Source organism: Erinaceus europaeus, chromosome 14 (genome assembly GCF_950295315.1).
Source record: "Erinaceus europaeus chromosome 14, mEriEur2.1, whole genome shotgun sequence".
Classification (NCBI taxonomy): Eukaryota; Metazoa; Chordata; class Mammalia; order Eulipotyphla; family Erinaceidae; genus Erinaceus; species Erinaceus europaeus.
The window spans coordinates 68,213,892-68,229,086 of NC_080175.1; the positions used below are offsets into that span (position 1 = coordinate 68,213,892).

The following is a 15,195-nucleotide window of genomic DNA, read 5'->3' on the forward strand; positions in this document are numbered from 1 at the left end:
CCATTCTATAATGTAGAGTTTTAGAGTGTTTTGATATATGTCCTATTTGTGGTGGTCTGGTTGTTTATAGGAGACCTTTCAGAACTTCTTTCAGGGCAGGCTTGGTGATGGTTGCTTCCTTCAACTGTTGCTTGTCTGAGAAGGTTTTGATGCTTCCATCTAGTCTGAATGACAGTCTAGCAGGATATAGTATTCTTGGCTGAAAGCCTTTCTCATTGAGCACTCGATAGATATCTTGCCATTCTCTTCTGGCCTGTAGTGTTTGTATGGAGAAGTCTGCTGCTAATCTTATGGGTTTTCCTTTGTAGGTGACTCTTTGTTTTTCTCTTGCAGCCTTGAGGATCCTTTCTTTATCCTTATTCATTTCCAATCTAAGTCTGACATGTCTTGGTGTCTTTAGGTCTGGGTTAATTCTGTTTGGGACCCTCTGGGCTTCTTGAATCTTTATGTCTTTGGTGTTGTCTAGACTAGAGAAATTTTCAGCTATTATGGCCTGGAGAACGCTTTCTTCCTCCCCTTCTCTTTCTTCCTCTGGTAAGCCAATAAGCGTATATTGTTTCTTTTGAAGTCATCCCATAGGACTCTGTTGTTGTTTTCAGTATCTCTTAATCTCTTTTTGAGATCTCTTACTTCTTTTTTAGTTGTCTCTAATTCATCCTCAATCTTGCTAATTCTGTCTTCAGCCTCATTGATTCTATTCTCTCTGCCCTCTACTGCTTTCTGGAGTTCATCTATTTTGTTGCCCTGCTCTGATACTGTTTTAGCTTGTTCAGCTAGTTGCCTTCTTAGCTCAGCGATTTCAGCTTTCAGCTCTCTAATAACCATGAGATAATTAGAATTTTCTTCCATATTCTCATTTGTTGTTCCTGCATTTCTGATTATAATTTTTTCAAATTCTTTACTCACTCCTGTTATTATTTCCTTAGCTAATGTTTGGATGTTGGACTCATTGTTTTGTGCTTCACCCTCTGGAGGACTTTTAGCTGGACTCTTCTCCTGGTTCGAGTCTCCAATATTTTTTCTTGTTGTTTTAACCATTTTATATAAGTTAACATTTTTTTCAATCCCTGAGTTGGAGTCCAGTGGTGTAAAAGCCTTTTTTTTTCCTTTTCCCCTGTAGGCTATGGGAGCCTGAGGGCTTTTAAACTATCAATAGGCTTCTTAGCTTAATCACTGACTCCTGACCAAGAGATAAAGCAGGGTGTGGCAGAGATAATCCAGTGGTTATGCAAAGAGACTTTCACAGCCCCTCAGCTATGCCACCGAGGTATAGGTCTTCTCCTGAGTTTCCTGGTTAGATCTCTGTCCCCTGGTGTCCCTCCCTGTTGCTGCTCCAGATTCTGAGGGTAGTAGCAATGGAGACTCAGAGTTGCACTTGGTGAGTCTCTGGGGAGTCCTTTCCTCCCTTCAGCTGTCCCCTTGTTGGTGGAGCAGACTGGAGGTGTTGTCTCCACTGACAAACTGTCGAACTGTTAGCAGTCACTTAATCTCTCCTTAGGCCCCTCTCTCCTCTGTCACCAGCCACGCGTGTTTGTACTCACGGGTGATTTACTGGGTTTCTGTGGTCATTCTAGTCCTGTCTTGTTTCGGTCCGGGTGTTCTCCTTTGGTATTCCTAGTTGATCCGGGAGAGGAGAGGAGAGGAGAGAAAGCGATCTGCTGCTCGTAGCTCCGCCTCCGGAAGTCGAATCCCACCTTTCCCTTTCTGTCTTTCTTTTTTTGCCACCAGTGCTTGCACTTCTCTATTATTACCAGTGATATTTTTTTATGTTTTGTTGACATATGGTGAGAGATATTCATAAATATATAAAATTATATATAAGTATAAGAAATATATAATAGAGACAGAGAGGAGACACATCTGTATCACTGCTCCAAAACTTATGAACACCCCCCCCATACCCTCGAACAAGTGGGGACTGGGGGACTTGAACAAATAGTAACATGTATACTCTTTTGGGTGGTCCACTACCCAGCCACTCTAGACTTCCTTGTAGTGAAATGTGTACCTGTATAAGTGTGGGCAGATGGAATACTGGCAGGAGGCTGCTCACTTTTCCCAGTTGAGCCCACATGTCTTTGCTCAAGTGATACTGTTTTCTTTCCCTAGCAACTCCTTGAAAAGGAAGAACTCTAGAGTACAGAGGAGCATGGCACTGTGTTACCAAGATAATGACAGTTCTCCTGCTATTGACTGGAGAAGAATTAATTAGGGATATCTGATTTCTTTTTTTCTTTATTCCCTCCATCCCTCATTCTCTTCTTTTCCCTTTTTATTTCTATTTCTTTTTGTCTTCCTTTCATATTTTCAGATAGAGATAGAGCAGTAGAAAGAGAGAGAGAGAGAAAGAGAGAGAGAGAGAGAATGAATCAGTGTGTGAGAGAGATCACAACACCAAAGCTTCCTTCAATCTAATGGTTGAATCTGGGTCTAGTTGGACTAGTGTGAGAGAGAAATCAAATTTTATTTTTTAAGGTACTATAATTTAGGGCACCTGTATGCTGGATGGGGGAGAAAGCCTACATTTTCTGTGTGTGGGGTCCTAAGTTGGGTCTCCTCTACTACATAAGAGTACTGAGGAGAGTACAAAGAACTTAAACAGGTGGACCTCTACAAATGGGAGAGGGTGCTTTGGTGTCTCTGTGTCTGTCTCTAAACACAGACGGTTGGGGAAGTGAGTCAGTGGCATAACTCATGCGTGAAGATTTGGGCTCATTCTTGAAAACATAATATTTAAACATTTATTTTATTTTTAAATGTTTTGTTCATTGATTGGATAGACACACAGAGAGAAATCAAGAGGGAATGAGAAGACAGAGATGTAGACAGAAAGAGAGATACTTGCAGCATCACTTTATAGCATGTTAAGCTTCCCCCTGCAAGTGGGGACTGGGGACTTGAATCCAGTCCTTATAAAAGGCAATGTGCATATTCAACTTGGTGCATCACTGTTCAGTCCTGAAATAAATTTCTAAAAGTTAGAAATAATTGTGGCCCAGGATATAGTACAGTAGATAAAGCACTGGATTCTCAAACATGAGGTCCTGATTTCATTATTATTATTTTAATTTTTTAAGTTATTGAATTTTGGAGTTGGTAGCACTGTAGCATATTAACCCAATAAGCAATGATAAAGACTGAAATCTCTCACAATTTCATTTTATATTCTGTCTATCCATTTATATATCTATTTATATATCTATCCATTTATATATACATTTATTTATTTATATTCTATCTATCCATTCATATACCTATATGTATGGCATTTTAAAAGATAGAAAAGCCTTTCCTTTAGAGAGTGATAATTTTACATACTTTATTTCCTTTAATCTGAGTAAAACCTAGAATCTAGGATGGTTGAATAAATATTATGACTTTATAGTTTTTATTGTCAGAGTGAACATTATTTAATTTAAAGGAAGGAATGCGATAGCTGCAAACTATAAATGATTGATAGTTGCAAACTATAAGTGATTGAGCTGGGACTTTTAGTCTTTATTAGACTAATGAGGAAATAGAAAAAATAAATTTTGTGGACATGTTTTCAAAGACAATTTATTTAACTATATCTGGGTTTAACTGGAGAGATTTCAATTTTTTTGAAGTTTAGAATTAACTAAAAGTTCTTCCTTAATATCATACTTTGAGACTTTTCTATTCTACTTACTGTATTAGTTTAAGCAATAGTGAGGATTGAGACTTTCATTTATTTAATTTTTTCCCTAAAAGTTATGGAATATTTTACAAATTTATGTGTCATTCTTGCTCAGGGTCCATGCTAATCTCTGCAACCTTCCAATGTTATTATTGGTACTGAGATTTTTATGATGATTTAACTAAGATGATATGTCAGAATAAAATATATAACAGTTCATTGTTTGCCCCTGCCTTGATGATCACCACTTTCATGTTGAAATATCACCCTGAAGTTATGGGAGTTCTTTCATTAAACAACTGTCACCATAATTTCTGTATTTTTCTATTATAAAGGTCTATTTGGCAGCTTTGATATTACATCTATCAGCTCAGTGGTATACATGTTATAAATACCCTGCCTCAGCTTCACTCAAGATATTAAAATTTTTATTTGTATTCTCAGGAAATAAAGATTGTATGGTCAGTTTACATGTGTCAAAAAAAGCAAGCAAATCTGAAAAATAAAATTCCCTACTTTATAACACATTCTATTTAAAAAGTCATAAGAATATTATATTTACATTTACTTTAGTAGTATATGTGATGGCTATAGAAATTTAGAATATATGTATTTATGTGCATATATTATGCTTTTTTGTAATTTACTGTTACTTTCTTTTTTAATTAATGATTTAATACTGATTTATAAAGTGATAAGATAATAGGTGTATAATTCCCTACGGTTCCCACCAGCAGAGTTCTGTGTCTCATCTTTTTCATTGGAAACTACAGTAGTTATCCTAGGGTCACCGATTTGGGCTGATTCTCTCTATATATATTTCCCATTTTTTCATCAGTCCAGTCACAGTCTGACCCTTACTTCCTTTTTAGTTCACCCCTACACTTATTACTACTTCCAACTGTCTTTCTTTTCCCCCCTCTTCTCTCTCAGAGATGTGAAAACATGTCTGGCTTCCTCTAGTGTTTTTAACACTTTATTTATTGTTTTGTTTTAATGAGAGAGAGAGATACAGGGAGAAAGAGGAAGAGAGGGAGGGAGGGAGGCAGAAAGAGAGAGAGAGAGGGAGAGGGAGAGAGAGAGAGACTGACACTAGAGAACTCAGCTGTAGCTTACAGTGGTGTTGGGGACTGAACCTGAGAGTCCAGGTTTACTTATGTATGTAAATAAGTCATGTTTGTTAAGCCTAGAATTTGAGCCACTGTACCACTTTCCAGGCTGCTCAGTTACCCTACTTTAAAGTCACTCAATTTGGGTGGGGGTAGATAGCATAATGGTTATTGCAATAAGATTCTCACGCTTGAGTCATGGGTTCAAACTCCCCACTCCCGCACCACCATAAGCCAGAGCTGATTAGTACTCTGGAAAAAAATGTATCTCTATCATTAAACAAACAAAATATCTTTAAAAAAGAAATATTCACTTAATTTTATAACCAAGGAAACTGATGTTTGGTAATATTTTGTGACTAATCTGAGGTCACATAATTAGAAATGGAAACAAAACAAGAACCCACGTTTCACTCACTTATAATGAATGCCTTTTCATTTTTCTAACCAGTTAGTAGATTCCTAAAAGTATAAGAGCAAGTGTGTACTTTCTTTTTTCTCTTCCATGATTCTGTTATTCCTCTGACTGAAAACAAGAATTTGACTCAGTACTCTAATGCTAATAGACGGACATAGCTATCACATCAAGCCCAAATCAGATCACAATAATATTAACACAAAATGGAATATTCAATCTTCCCACCTTCTGACCACAAATAAGACTGTTTTATCCACTATTTATGTCTCATTAGACTGAATACTCACTAGATCATGTTTGTATCATTAGATAGAGGGTTTGGTATCAAATAGCATGCCTGTTTCAAAGAGTAACATTTATAAAAATGAGAAAAAAAGACCTCTGCTTGATAGGAGAATTTAATAGTAAACTGGAGCTGTCTAACATAATGGCAAAGCATATGTCATGTATAAAAAGAATTTAGACTGTGTTCTTGTCCTAAAGGTCCTAAATAATTTTCTGCATATGCCTTAGAGAAACACCAGCTTATAGAAACAGGAGCTACAAACGTGGGTTTCAGCAGCCTCCAGACTCTTCAGGATGTCTCAGGGCTTTTATTCTAGTTGACTTAAAATGAATCATCAAAAGATGTTACAGGAATAAATAGCTACATTACCTGTAATTATTTCATAAGCACCACTGGGTATTACTAATGAGTTTTAGCCACTGTGTTCAATCGTAAATGTCAACACAGTTTGGGACTTCTTTTATTTTTTTTTTCTAATCGTTCTACATTTTATCATACATTTCTATAACTTTATTTGGTTATATAAAAATAGCTATTTCAAAAAAATAAACAAAATAGCTATTTCTTTTCTTAACTGTTACATTGTCTTCTCACTGTATTTCTTTTTTTTTTGAGGGAGATTATTTTTCATTTTTTTTAAATCAAGGTATTGCTGATTTATGGTATTATATATACTTCAAATGCACATCATTGAAAATCATAATAGGATATTGTATCCTGTCAACTGCTTTTTCTATGTATATTGCTGAAAAGGTATATAATGTATATAGTATTTATTAATTTGTATATCTTGAACTAACCTTGTACCCCTGGAATGAATTCCATTTGATCATGGTATATGATGTTTATAATATATTACTGAATTCAGTTTGCTAGAATTTTGTTTGAAATTTTTGCATCTATATTAATTCTAGATATTGGTCATAACATTTTTTAAATATCTAGTTTCAGAATCTGGCTACTGTTGGTTTCACAGACAGTGTTTGGAAGCTTTCAATCCTTTTTGACTTTATGAAAGAATTTGAGGTAATAACACTGAACGTTTTAGTGAAGTCATCAGTTGCTGAGCTTTTGCTTCTTGAGAAACTTGACTACTATTTCAATTTCTTTATTTGTGATGGCTCTGTTCAGGTTTTCAGTTTCATTCTGAATAAGTCATAGAATACTGTATGATTTCAGGATTTTGCTCATTTCTCCTAGGCTGTGAAATGTGTTGCCCTATAATTGTTCCTAGTACTTTATCATGATTTCTATAGTGTCTGTCATAACATATTCTTTTATTTCTGATTTTATTTACCTGTGTCTTCTCTCTCATTCATTTTAGAAATCTGACCAAAGGTTGTTTATTTGTTGATTGTATTTCTTGGTTGGTGATTTAGATGGTGGTATGACACACTGTAGTATAACATAGAGTCTGGCACACAGGTCACTGAATGCAGTGTTGTAACAAGAAACACATGCCCTGGTTACCAAGATTTTACTCCTTTCTCCACCAAGCAGTTCTTTTATTTCTTAGGCTACTCTGCAAGATAACTTGGAATAAGTGAATAAGGAATGCTCTTAGAGAAGTAAATATTGGAGAAAAAAATTGAAAGATTCTGGGGATGCTTCATTTGTTGACAAGATTTTGATTGCAGGGACTGTCACCACAAAGCAGGCTGATTGCATTTTCTCAATGTAAGCCTTGGTACTTCATTGATAAATCTATGGTACTCATTTATTAACTGAACAGTGTTCATTATGCATTGGCTAGGTGCTGTAGATAAATCATTCTGCTTATTTGTGATGATGACACCAGAAAAGTCATCATCTCATTTTACAGGTAAGGATAACTCAGTTTTATGTTCTACGATATGTAGTAATTTACGTGATACTTTATGATGGAGGTGGGATTCATATCAGTGGATCTTGGTCAGAATCTTCTGCTCTGAGCTGTTTACTTGATAATAACTCATAAATGAAGTCTATAGCCTTGTTAAGCACTGACAAAATTCCACATATATGATGGACACTTGCATAAATCTTTAATAGACAGAGTGGAAGCTTCACTAGAGTCTCTCAACAAAGGACCTACTCATCTTGGAAGCTAGCAGCTCCATGGCCCTGGTGGCTGCAAACCAAGGAGGTTGGGCAATCTTCCTGGAATTCAGTAAAAGGGGCTACTGTGCCATGAAGAAAAGTGCCTTTATGATGCCAGAACCCATTACAAAAACGTTCTTTCGTGTTCTTCTACTTCCCCATAATTTCTTTCTTTTCTTAAGTTTCAGCTTTGCCTAGCAACCGGACCTATGTTTTTTCCTATTTCTCTCATCATCCTGTAATTAATATCTTCTAGGCCATGCCCTCTCCCAGAAAGCTTTATTTCAAAAAGTGATGGCTTGTAGGAGGACATTTTTTCTCTATGCCCATATATAAATGCATACATAGCACATATGTATAAATCTGAATAACACACTCACACTGTGACAACAAATTGCAATGTCTAGTGGTATTTTATACTGTGAAAATAAAAGTGCAGTTTTCATGAGACTTGTCTCTCTACTGTTATCTAGGTCTAGTCTCTAGTTTGAACACTGATTTGTGTCTAACATATAAATGCTATAACAGGCCACCCTCACCTGTTGAAGAATGAATAAAATGAAGACTTGTCATGCTAATGATGATGTTTCCTACATTTACTGCTTTGGACAAATTAGCCCTCCAAGGGTTTCTGGAGGTTTTTCTCCATCATAAGTGATTAACTTCTAGTTTAGATTTTCCTATGTAAAACAATGCCTGTGCTTTCTTGGCTAAAGATAGACTAGCTTAACAGTTACTTCATGGTCCTGAGAAAAAGTAAATCATGCCATACAAAGGTTGGTATTAAAAATTCTAAGATCTTATTACTTGGAACAGAGAAGTCTGTGAGAAAGGTCATTATTCAGTAAGGACTACTGTACAACTAGAGTGAACAGTCTTCAAACACTGAGCAAAATAAAACCATATGGATTCAAAAAAAGGGAAGTTATTTTAATTAGTGTGCAAAATCATCAAAGAGGTGTCTGAATATAAATAAAAACATTAAAAGCTTTGGGGTATACAGATTATTTTATACCACGTGAACACAGTTTAATATTTTTAATAATTTCACAGAATAGTTATTTCACATCCTTAACTGTTAAAAAGTTTCAAATTGACTTAAGTTTTCAAACTGAATTAAGTCTCCAAAAGCCATGCCATCTAAAATGAGAGAAGATGGGGGCTTAGTGGGGGTGCACCCAGTTGACTGCACACATTACTATGAACAAGAACTTGGTTCAAGCCCCCTGTCTCTATCTGCAGGGGGTAAGTTTCATGAGCAGTGTAGCAATGATAAAGGTCTCTCTCTGCCTCCCTCTCTCTTTATTTCCCCCTCCCCTCTCAATTTCTTGTCTCTATCAAATAAGAGAGAGAGAGAAAAAAAAAAAAGGCTGCCAGTGGATTTTTTGTGCAGACACCCAGCCCAAGTAATAACCCTGGTCGCCTGTTATTGTAATTGGTGGCAATTAAAAAAAATAAATGAAAGGAAAAATGATTAAAAACAATTCAAAGCTGACTTTTTTCCCTTCCTTTAAGAACCATCAGAAACTCAGATTTTTAGGAGGGGAAAGAAGGAAAAACTACGTAAAGGGTGGAGAATTTTTCCTTCATGTATTGAGAGAATTGTAAAACCAAACCAGAAGTGTTAAGCACAATATTAAACATAGATATTTCATATAGCTGTATATATATATATATATGTCTACAACTACATATTTATGAGGATGCAAAAACAGTAAGTGTTTTTCAAGAGTGGCTTAGGGTTAATTTTCTTGCTTTATATGATACTGCTATTTTCTCATTTTTGTTTATAACATTACATATTCCAGGTATTTTAGTGTTACATTTTAATGTTTATTACACTATGTTCCAACTACTGCCAAGTCTGGATTACAACCACCATGACCTAGTTGACCCTTTTTCCCATAGCGCCTATGTGTCAACAGGTTTTCTGCAAAGCTTTCTTTCCCCACTAAAATGATAAAAAAAAAAAAAATAACCCAGAATCACAAGATAAAATGCAAAATGAGAACTATCTCTCTAATTCAGAGAGCTGATATAAGGCTACTACAGCAGACCAGGTTTGGGAGTCTAAGTAGTAACACCGCTCTTTTGTAAGGAGCTTGACTTATCAATTTGTAGATAGCAGGCTGGTGTACAAGTCACCACCATCCCCCTGCAAGGCATACTGAGGCCCATCCCCCCCTTTTAAATATAAAATGGAAATATTGACAAGGCCATAGGATAAGAGGGGTACTGAGCTCCCTTTGATAGCTCAGCTGGTAGAGCAGAGGACTGTAGATGGAGGATAAGAGGGGTTCTATTTCACACAATTCCCACCACAGCCTCTTTTTTTTTTTTAATCTTTCAAAGAACCAACATTTGGCTTCACTGATCTTTTGTATGGTTCTTTTATTTTCGATGTTGTTTATTTCTGCTCTAACTTTAGTGATTTCTGTCCTTCTGGATGCTTTAGGGTTTCTTTGTTCCTCTTCCTCTAAGTCCTTGAGGTGTGCAGTAAGGTCGTTCATTTGAGCTTCTTCTTGGTGTTTAATATGTGACTGTATGGCTATAAGTTTCCCTCTCAGTACTGCTTTAGCTGTGTCCCAAATATTTTGATAGGTTGTGTCTTCATTTTCATTAGTTTCCAGGAATATTTGAATTTCCTGCTTGAGTGAGTCTCTGACCCAGTGGTTCTTAAGGAGCATGTTGTTTAGTTTCCAAATTCTGTGACTTTTAATAATTTTCTGTTTGTTGTTAAATGTTAGTTTTACTCCACTGTGATCTGAGAAGATACTTGGGATGATTTCAATGCTCTTGAATTTATTGATGCTGTCTTTGTGGCCTAACATGTGGTCTATCCTTGAGTATGTGTTATGTGGATTTGAAAAGAAGGTGTATTCCAGTTTTTTGGGGTGGAGGAGTCTGAAAATGTCCAAGAGGTCTAGTCTGTCGATCTCTTCATTCAATTCTCTTGTATCTTTATTGGTTCTCTGCTTTGTTGATCTGTCTAAGTGTGAGAGTGGGGTATTGAAGTCTCCCACTATTATTGTATTACTATTGATGTATTTTTGAAATTCTTTCAGTAGGTGCTTAATGTATTTAGATGGTCCCTCATTGGGTGCATAGATGTTAATAATTGTTAAGTCTTCTTGGCTGATTGATCCTCTAATCATTATGTAATGTCCTTGCCTATCTTTTATTACTTTATTTAATTTAAAATCTATCGTATCTGAGATGAGAATGGCTGTTCCTGCCCTTTTTTGTGGTCCATTAGCCTGTATGATAGTTTTCCATCCTTTCACTTTAAGTCTGTGTTTATCTTGTTGTGACAGATGGGATTCTTGTAAGCAGCATATGGTTGGGTTATGTTTTCTGATCCATCCCCCCACCCTGTGCCTTTTGATGGGTGAGTTTAAGCCATTGACATTTATTGATATTATGGATTTAATGTATTGTAGTGCCATTGTTCAAAAAAAATTTTTGTTTGCTATGATATATTGCCAGTATTATAGTGATGTTCTTGTTTATAAGAGGTCTTTTAGAACCTCTTTCAGGGCCGGCTTGGTGATGGTTGCCTCCTTTAACTATTGTTTATCTAAGAAGGTTTTGATCCCTCCATCTAGTTTGAATGAAAGTCTAGCAGGATATATTATCCTTGGTTGAAACCCTTTTTCATTCAGGGCTTGATAGATATCTTGCCATTCCCTTCTGGCTTTTAGAGTTTGGGTGGAGAAGTCTGCAGATAATCTTATGGGTTTTCCCTTGTATGTGACTTTTTGTTTCTCTCTTGCAGCCTTTAGGATCCTTTCTTTATCCTTACTTCATCTCATTGTGACTATGATGTGTCTTGGTGTCTTCAGGTCTGGGTTGATTCTGTTTGGTACTCTCTGGGCCTCTTGAATCTTGATGTCCTTTCTGTTATTCAGGTCTGGGAAGTTTTCTTCTAGTATTTCCTCTAGAACGTTTGCTTCCCCTTCCTCTCTTTCTTCCTCTGGCAGGCCAATTATACGAATGTTACTTCTTTTGAGATCATCCCATATGTCTCTGTTGTTGTTTTCAGTGTCTCTCAATCTCTTTTTAAGCTCTTTCACCTCTTTCTTCGTTTTCTCTAGCTCATCCTCTGTCTGACTAATTCTGTTTTCAGCTTCTGTTAGTCTGCTTTCCCTTGCCTCAGCTTCTTTCTTCATTACAGCTATTTCAGCTTTCAGTTCTCTAATTGCCTCAAGATAAACAGTATTTTCTTTGGGGGTCTCAACTGTTGTTTCCCTAATACTGTCATTCCTTTCCTCCAATGTTGTTTTCATTTCTGTGATTGATAAGTTTATTATTGCTTGCATACTTTTCTTATCTATGGCTACTTCTGGCTGATTTGTAGTTTCTTCTGGGCTCTTGTCTTCATTCATTGGAGTAGCAGTTTTATTTGTTTTTGATCTACCCATTTTTTTGATTTATGTGTTTCTTTTTTTTTTATGCTCTGTTGTTCCTCAGTTGTTGTGTCTTGAGTACAAGTAACACTGTACTAAATACCTTTATGACAATTGCACTCACCAACCTCAGGAATTACAGTAGCAACTGAAGCAAGTATTGAAGTAGTTTGATCGTTACCAGTTAGCCTAACAATTTTTCCAGTCTGTGAAAAAATAGTAACCAAATCCCAGTGAAGAAAGAGAAAAGAAAGAAAGGATAGCAAGAATAGACAGTTATGCAAACCTACTATCCACTGTATATCCTAGGGGTAACAAGAGGGGAAAGGGAACTAGAGCAGAGATACACACATAGAGAGTCCACTCTGAGTCAGATTTCTTCCCCCAAATAATTCACAAATTCAGAAAGGCAAAGAAGGAAGAAGTGTATGACAAGATTAAAAAAAAGAGAGAGAGAGACAAGAGAGAGAAAAGGGAAAATATAAGAAAAAGAGCTGTAATTAAAGAGCAGTGAAAGGAAATTCCCAAATGTATGTCAGTGAATTCAAAAAAGCACACTGTTTGTTGGTGTGGGGGCTGGGGGCTGTGACTTTGGAAGCTGTAGGATTAAGGAAGAAGGGATGACAAGAATGAAAAAAAGGAAAAAAAAGAAAGAGAGAGACAAAAAGAAAAAGATAAGAAAAAGAACAGTCATAAAAGGGCAGTGAAAGGAAAGGGTTTTTTTAAATGTATTTATTTTTAATTATTTAATTAGCTATGTGGGGTGAGGTGGGGGGGTTTGGCTACTTAGAAAGAAAAAAGGCCAGAGGTTTCAGAAGGGTATAGACTTAGAATTAATGATACTCCCTGGTGGGACAGGAATTTGGTAAAGAAAAGGACTGGTTATGGGGGGGGGGGCCGGGAAGGAGGTATGCTTGAAAATTAAAAGGAAGAAAAAAAAATTTTTTTCCCTTTTTTTTTTTTTCCCCTTTTTTCCCTACTCTAATTCTTAACCCAAATTAAGTTATAGTCACCTCCTTGGTGTCGCCGCTAGGGCCCCTTATTGGCTGACCTGCTAAAGGCAGAAAATCCTACCGTTTCCAGAAGATGTGGTCAGAGCTCAGCCACTAGCAGCTTCTCAGTCTGCCATCTTCAGGAAACCCCCCCCCCCGACGCTTTTTTAAAGGATTTCTCAAAGATGAAAACTAGCTCCAAGGCCTTTTGATCCAATCAGAGCTGTACTCAAGGACGTCCTCGGATCCGCCCTCAGGGTCGCGGTGGTCCCCAGAGACTCCCAAGAGAAAGCCCCCGAGCTACAATGCTCCCTCCCGGTCCTCTGCCGGCCGCCCAGCAGCGCTCTGCAACTGGTGGAGGAGCCGCCTTCCTGGGCCGAGGACAATGCCCGGGGCACCCGCCTTGCCTGCTGCAGCCTGGGAAGTCTGGAGCAGCCTGCCCGCTAGTCCGCGCCACCTCTACTCTAATTCTTAACCCAAATTAAATTATAGTCACCTCCTTGGTGTCACCGCTAGGACCCCTTATTGACTGGCCTGCTAAAGGCAGAAAATCCTACCGTTTCCAGAAGATGTGATCAGAGCTCAAGCCACTAGCAGCTTCTCAGTCCGCCATCTTCCGGGAACCCCCCCTTTTTTTTTAAACTATGGAGCGCTCCATGAATTAGCGTGTCATCCTAGTGCAGGGGCCATGCTAATCTTCTCTGTATCGTTCCAATTTTAGTATATGTGTTGCTGAAGCAAGCACGCCTCTTGTTTTTAATGTGATCTGGAAGCCCAACTTTATTTCAACCAGATTCAAAGGCTCCTTTCTCTTCTCTTCCCTTCTCTTCCCTTCTCTTCTCTTCTCTTCTCTTCTCTTCTCTTCTCTTCTCTTCTCTTCTCTTCTCTTCTCTTCTCTTCCCTTCCCTTCCCCTCCCCTCCCCTCCTCTTCCCTTTCCCTTTCCCTTTCCCTTTCCCTTTCTCCTTTCCTTTCCTTCCCTTCCCTTTTCTTCTCTTTCCTCTCCTCTCCTCTTTTCTTCTTTTCTTTCACTTTCTCAGTAAGAGTTAGGGCTTCAAAAGCACACAGCTTTCCAAGAACCCAGATTCTGATAGAAATTCACACTGTAATGAAGTAATTAAATATTCAAGTTTTTAATGACAACTTTTGCTCTTGGCATATATTTGGGGGACTGAGGTAGGACAGTGTGGAGAGAAGGGATGGGTCAGGGAAAAACAACCTTGCTATTGTGTATACAAACCAAAACTTTCTTAGCCTTTTTCACCTCATCTTGCATGGAGCTCGAAGGAATCATGTTAAATGAGATAAGCCAGAAAGAGAAGGATGAATACAGAATGATCTCACTCAGAGGAAGAGGAAACACAAAGGAAAGCTTGGACTAGTTTGGGGTATTGCACCAAAGCAAAGGACTCTGGTGTGAAGGAGACCTGAAAAAGAATTGAAGGGGTAGTTGAGGTCCTGGTGCATGATGGGAGAAAAGAGCCTAAGGGTGAGAGTATTTTGAGGACATCTATCATGATGAGATGAGAATTTTTACTTGTGTGTCAATTACTGTACTGTAAGCTACTACCCCCCCTGCAATTAAAAAAAAAAGCAACCTTGTCTACTTTGAGTAGAGTTGGTTCAAATACTGTCACCAATATGTATTTAATAGTACTGAGATATACACATGAATTTAACATATGTGTGATTCTGGTTCTTCTTCAAATCTCACTCATTCCCCTGCACCCTCCCGCTTTTTTCCCTTCTTCTTGGGTCTCTGTAGATCATCTATAGAAGTACTGCATAAAACTATGTAAATAGGAAACAATGTCATGGTCACACTCTCCTTCCTGTGAACACTCAGCCTTAGACCAAATACATACCTCAATTACATCTTTCATTTCAAAGTGAACCTATCCTACTGGCACACTCCCTTAAATAGCATTAAAGCAAAAACACAGCACAGGCAGCATTTAACAACATGGGTAGCCATGGAAACATATGATTCAAGAATATATAAACAGGAATGAATAATTAGAGGAGAGATTCATTTCTACATTTGTCTTTTCTCCAAGACCCAGAACACAAAGCTCTCTTTTCCCTGTCATCTCGATTCGGACAGTTCCTCTTTAGGCTGCATTCTAACTAAAAAATATGCAAAATTATCCAATAAGGTCTTTAATTTTGCCAAGCTTAATAGACACATTTCTTTGCAGGCAAGTGACAAAAATACAGCAGTGTCCATTGTTGCCCAGACAAGATACTGG

The 15,195-nt window shown here is 37.5% G+C and overlaps 1 protein-coding gene, 1 non-coding gene and 1 pseudogene across 2 annotated transcripts in view; all 3 read right to left on the minus strand.

The window, feature by feature from the left end:
- Positions 1-15,195, minus strand: part of SPATA16 (spermatogenesis associated 16) — a 331,768-nt gene that overhangs the window by 88,243 nt on the left and 228,330 nt on the right. The window lies entirely within an intron of this gene.
- Positions 3,729-3,829, minus strand: LOC132532901 (U6 spliceosomal RNA; annotated as a pseudogene).
- LOC132532880 (U6 spliceosomal RNA) lies at positions 13,587-13,693 on the minus strand. The gene has a single exon (XR_009544803.1). It is a non-coding gene; the product is annotated as a U6 spliceosomal RNA (small nuclear RNA).